Source organism: Sinocyclocheilus grahami, unplaced genomic scaffold (genome assembly GCF_001515645.1).
Source record: "Sinocyclocheilus grahami isolate Dianchi unplaced genomic scaffold, SAMN03320097.WGS_v1.1 scaffold960.1, whole genome shotgun sequence".
Classification (NCBI taxonomy): Eukaryota; Metazoa; Chordata; class Actinopteri; order Cypriniformes; family Cyprinidae; genus Sinocyclocheilus; species Sinocyclocheilus grahami.
In genome coordinates this window covers 388,154-393,759 of record NW_015506139.1, presented here as the reverse complement: position 1 = coordinate 393,759, position 5,606 = coordinate 388,154, and the positions used below count along the sequence as shown (strand labels likewise).

Here is a 5,606-nt window from a genome sequence, read left to right as displayed (position 1 = left end):
CAAACTTGATGTTACCACAAATATAGTGTAGCATGAACACAAATCCTACAGTACTCATTTAAACACACGTATTTATCGATATTAGTCCATAAAATGGTTATACAATTAATACAATATACTTTTATCACGGAGCACTCACTCACCGTAGCCAGTCACCCTCTCGGCTGGCGCGAATCTAAATGACCCTACCGGAACTAGTTCATTATCTGGGTGGAGTGTGCAGGTAGAGTGCAATTAAAGGGACCATACATGAAAATGAGTGTAGCAAGTGGACATACCTTTTTGACCCTGTTACACTCCCCCCTGCTGATTTCCACTTGCTTCAGCAAACACATACACACAAAAAAATGAGTACTAGAACAATGACAAGAGTGAAAACACTGACCACAATATAACATCAGGTACATAACCTCAAGAACCATATACAGTAATAGGAAGAGAGAAGAAAAAAAAAATGTATAAAGTGTTCAAAACTTCATGAAATTGTCAGTTCAATTCAGTGTAAACACTATTCCCCACAGGAATTAAAGTAAAAAAAGGGTGGCCAATCCCCTAGACACTCTCAGACAAACATGCCCATTACATGTTAGCTAAACAATGACAATTCCTACATTTGGACACACAAGTTACTCAGCAGAGAGACTTCACTTCCGTCTCAAATCAATACCCAAAACACACCACTATAAACAATTACAGTATCATTTGCATTAACCAATAGAGCAAAATGTATACCATAGAGAAAAAAAAGAAAGAAAAATATGAGATACCATATAAAACTCAAGCAACATAAATCATGTTTACCCCAGAACTTTTTACTGGTTCATTATCTCAGTCAATCTCGTAACTGGTTTAAACAGTCTACCAGCTCTGGATCTCACACGACTTAGTGAACGTTTAGCAGGAAAGTTATCAACACTTATATTAGACACTGAATTAGCTTCTACAATGCGACCACCATTAGGCATCACAGCACTCAAGGAAACAGGAGCAAATAATTCAACTTGCTCTGCAATGGATTCAGGTACACTCCTGTCCATACCCTCAACATCATCATAACCCTCAGTTCTCAGCTGGGTTATATCAGAGCTGTCAATCACATCATACTCCAATTCGCTTGAAGACAGACTTTTATTCTGTTGACAACATATTAAACAGCGGTGATCAGATTCGCAAATCACCCTCGTGCATGCTCGCAGCCAGTCACCCTCTCGGCTGGCGCGAATCTAAATTACTAACATTTATATAAACAGTTATACAACAACACAATTGAGAAATATGTACCTGTTGACAACATATTAAACAGCGGTGATCAGATTCGCAAATCACCCTCGTGCATGCTCTATAATAAGGTGAACAAACTTGATGTTACCACAAATATAGTGTAGCATGAACACAATTCATACAGTACTCATTTAAACACACGTATTTATCGATATTAGTCCATAAGATGGTTATACAATTAATACAATATACTTTTATCACGGAGCACTCACTCACCGCAGCCAGTCACCCTCTCGGCTGGCGCGAATCTAAATGACCCTACCGGAACTAGTTCATTATCTGGGTGGAGTGTGCAGGTAGAGTGCAATTAAAGGGACCATACATGAAAATGAGTGTAGCAAGTGGAAATACCTTTTTGACCCTGTTACATGTGTATATTTAGTGTTGTGTATTATTTCTGTCACCTTTTTATTGTAAATTTGTTATGGTTATTGGCTTAATTCTACTTCTCTGTGCAGCACTTTGGTCGGCTCTGTCGTTTTTAAATGTGCTATATAAATAAATTAAACTGAAACTAAGTTGCGGTCCATGATGGCAAGAACCCCCTCAACATCTGGCAACACACAGGCTTCCGATGACAGCGGCTCAGATGTGGAGTTAACAGCTGAAGTTTGTCTACACTGGATGTGACAAAGTGAGTGTTAAAAATAATTTTAATACGTCATAAATAGAACGAGGCATCAGTTTACTGTCAGGGATGTCGTGTCGTGTCGCATCCAGTGCAAACAGTCACTGATTATAATGGTTTCTATAGTATTTCATCGCACTGCTCGCGTCCAATGTAAACACGGTACGCCTAGTTATCTATTGTGGTAATTTGCAGGTCATGTCAAAAAGTTGTTGGTTTAATCATTTTCTTCCAAATACGATAATTTTGAGCTTCTGGTACGATACTTGGACATTTCCAATCCGGCAACACTGGTACAATGTGTCACATGACTAAACATGCGTCATCGTTTTCAAAAGCTTCCGTTTTCACAGTCCATACAACAACGTGAAAACAGCATTTTCAAATGTATCCGCTCTGGAAAGCGTTTTAAAAGCTCTGTTTTCCTGGACTCCTTGTTTTAGTGTGGATGGAAGGCCAAAACGAGAGGAACAGATGCGTTTTCAATGGAAACATATTAATGTGGACAAGGCTTGAGTTGCCAAATCTAGCAACAAGTTTACTGCAACACAAACTAAGTGCAACACTGCAGGCTACCCAGGCATTTCAGCTTGCCCCGCTAAATGTCACTAACCCTTCCACTTTCTCGTGGCTTACAGCTATACCAGCCGAAGCAAGCGCAAAGCTGCTTCTGCTTGCAACACATGCCCTCACATCTCAGTATTTCCGTCCCGTGACTTCTAACCCCCTTCTTTTTTCCTTTCAGTGGCCTCCAGCTCCCGTAGCAGACGCTAGCGTGAGGCTACCTCCACTAGCAGTGCAGGCTACACAGGCTCTTCAGGATGTCACAACCCCACCCTGTTCCCATGGCCTACAGCTACGGCAGCTGAAGCAAATGTGAGGCTACCTCCATTTGTAATACAGGCCCACATCTCTTCCGCTCCCTCATGCTACTAATAACCATTTTTCTGTTCAGTGGCCTCCAGCTCCCGTAGCAGATGCTAGTGCGAGCACACTTCCGCTAGTGGTGCAGACCCATCCACAGCAACCTCCTTACCCCACTCCCACTCCCACTCCCACTCCCAACCCCCTCCCCTACCCATGGCCTGCAGCCCCACCGTCCAACCCTAGCATGAGGCTGCCTCCGCTAATGGCGCAGGCCCCTACGCCCACCATTCCCCCTCTCTTCCCCTCCTTTTCTTCCGCTCCCGGAGCCGTCCCAAGCGTGAGCATGACTCCGCTAATGGCGCAGGCCCCGACCCTTGGACCCCCCCCCCCCCCCCGTAGCCAGCAACATCAGGACACAGATTTTGTCAGAAGCCAGAGGCCTTCAAGACCTACATGCAATCAGACCGCTTCCTTATCAACGAAGCTCACCGAACCCTCATCAGCCGACCCCTGTAACAGCCAGCCCATCCCTGTTCACTCGAACTCCTGACCCACCATAGCTAACCCCCTTTAACATCACATAATCCATCTATAACGGCCCATCCCCACTCCAGCCATCCTAACAGCAGCCTTATCTGTATTTCCCCACTGCCGCAGCAGTGTCTGCTCCCGTAGGAGCCTATCTGTATTTCCCCACTTCTGCAGCAGTGACCGCTCCCGCAGGAGCCTTTACTATATTTCCCCACTTCCGCAGCAGTGCCTGCTCCCACAGGAGCCTTTTCTATCTTTTTCGTGCCGAGCTCGGAGCCCTCTCCCTGGACAGCACGCCAAATAAGCATAACCTTTATTTAATTATACGAAAGTGTGAACTCGTGAAGTGATGTTTATAAACATTTCGGGAGGAGCACGCACAGATAATTAACACGGCCAGTTCATCATTAGTGATTACACCATTTATCCAATCAGCGCAAGAGAAAACTCCTATAAATAACCAAGTACATCTTACCTTCGTTATCTCTCGACTTTCAGCATCCCTCCGCCACCCTGACCCTGCACCGTCAGCATAGTTCTACCCCAGCATGGGGAGAAGCGCTTTTGGGCCGACGGGTGGGGGGGGGATGTGAGGCTTCCCTCTCCCTGGACAGCACGCCAAATATGCATAACCTTTATTTAATTATACGAAAGTGTGAACTCGTGAAATCAGGTCATAAATCACCAATCTGACACAAAGTGTATGATACAACTACTTACCATTGACCTTTATTGTGCTGTCATTGCAGTTAGTGCTGTAAATAGTCTGCCAAATTTTATACATCTTTTACACATGAAAGATTTCTACATCATCTGAAAGCTAAATAAATGAAGAAAAAGTTTTCCATTGATGTATGGTTTGTTATGAAAGGACATTATCTGGCCGAGATACAACTATTTGAATTTCTGGAAACCGAGGGTGCAAACTGAGGTTTTGTGGTCCAGGGTCACATAGTTAATGTAGTTCCCTATCGATACTTTACTCATACTGCATCTGCTAAGACGGTATGGAGAAAACTCCTTTTTCTCCGATGATTGAAGTCTTTCAATAACGCAGTGTAACTGCATGGCTGTTGGTTTGTACAGTGAATAAAAAATGAACCAATGTTGTTAATGTGGGGCCCGTTCAGATCGCACCCACACAACCAGCCGATGTTATAGCGAGAAAAAGAAACAAAAACATTTTCAAAAAGAGAGCAAATTTCCTCTTCCACTCATTACGAACATCGGGTCTCCACTGGGCAGCCCACCACTTGAAACGATCCAACCCCTTGCCACGCGGGCCGAGGCCTGGCTGGCCATCCCCGGAGTGTCAGACTGAGTTGTGGGGATAATAAAACAAGGCACTTCAATTCGCTCTAAGACCCTCGCGATTCAGCGGGGCATGGTCCCCAACTCAGTTCGGAGCGAGGATGCACATGTCCTGCGCGCCGAGGTGATGAATTTGCTGGCGAAAGGGGCCGTAGAAACAGTCCCACCAGCCCAGAGCGAGTCAGGCTTCTACAGCCGATACTTCCTCGTCATGGCCTAAGGCCCATCCTCGATCTCAGGCACCTGAATCGCACCCTCATGAGACGGTCGTTCAGGATGATTACACTGAAACAGATCCTCTCGCAAGTATGCCCACGGGACTGGTTATTTTCGCTGGACTTAAAAGATGCCTACTTTCACATCCAGATAGCCCTCAGCATAGGGCTGGATAATAATTAAATATCAATATGTATCGCGATATAATTTTTTTCAATAACGGCGATATAATTTTTAAACACATTTCCGATATTTCGATATACATTACCAGTGTTTCCCATACATTGATTTATTTGTGGCGTTTGACTTCGTTGAATAAACATGAGCACTGCACGTTTCAAAATCAAACCGTGTTGCGGGTGTTTTATATGAATGTATCTCTGAAGGGAACCGACTGTCTTCAGAATAGTTTAGATGGCATTTTTATCTGATAAAGTATCGTTCATGAGCGGAGCTGCTTTGTTTACAGCCATTACTGGAGAAACCGTTAGTTCCACCACTCTCACAGCACCTCCTGGTGGCAGACAATCAGTTTGCATTTTCAGTAATAAACCCATTTCCAGCAGCATGCTTTTGTTGTTGCTCTATTTTTTTTTCTGAAGCAACTGGGAGCATGTTTCATACTCATTATCCTGGTTAATACACGTTTCAATCTATAAGAATAATCAGCCTACACTAACAGTCAAAGGGTTTTGAACTGCAAGATTTTTAATGTTTCTTAAAGAATTATCTTCTGCTCACCAAGCCTGCATTTATTTGATCCAAAATGCAC

The 5,606-nt window shown here is 43.9% G+C and overlaps 1 long non-coding RNA gene across 1 annotated transcript; it reads right to left on the bottom strand.

Moving 5' to 3' along the window:
* Window positions 1-1,110: 1,110 nt before the first annotated feature.
* On the bottom strand, window positions 1,111-1,889 carry LOC107564769 (uncharacterized). The gene is made up of 3 exons (XR_001606282.1): window positions 1,498-1,889; window positions 1,282-1,339; window positions 1,111-1,133 (listed from the first exon to the last, which is right to left on the bottom strand). It is a non-coding gene; the product is annotated as an uncharacterized lncRNA (long non-coding RNA).
* Window positions 1,890-5,606: the final 3,717 nt, after the last annotated feature.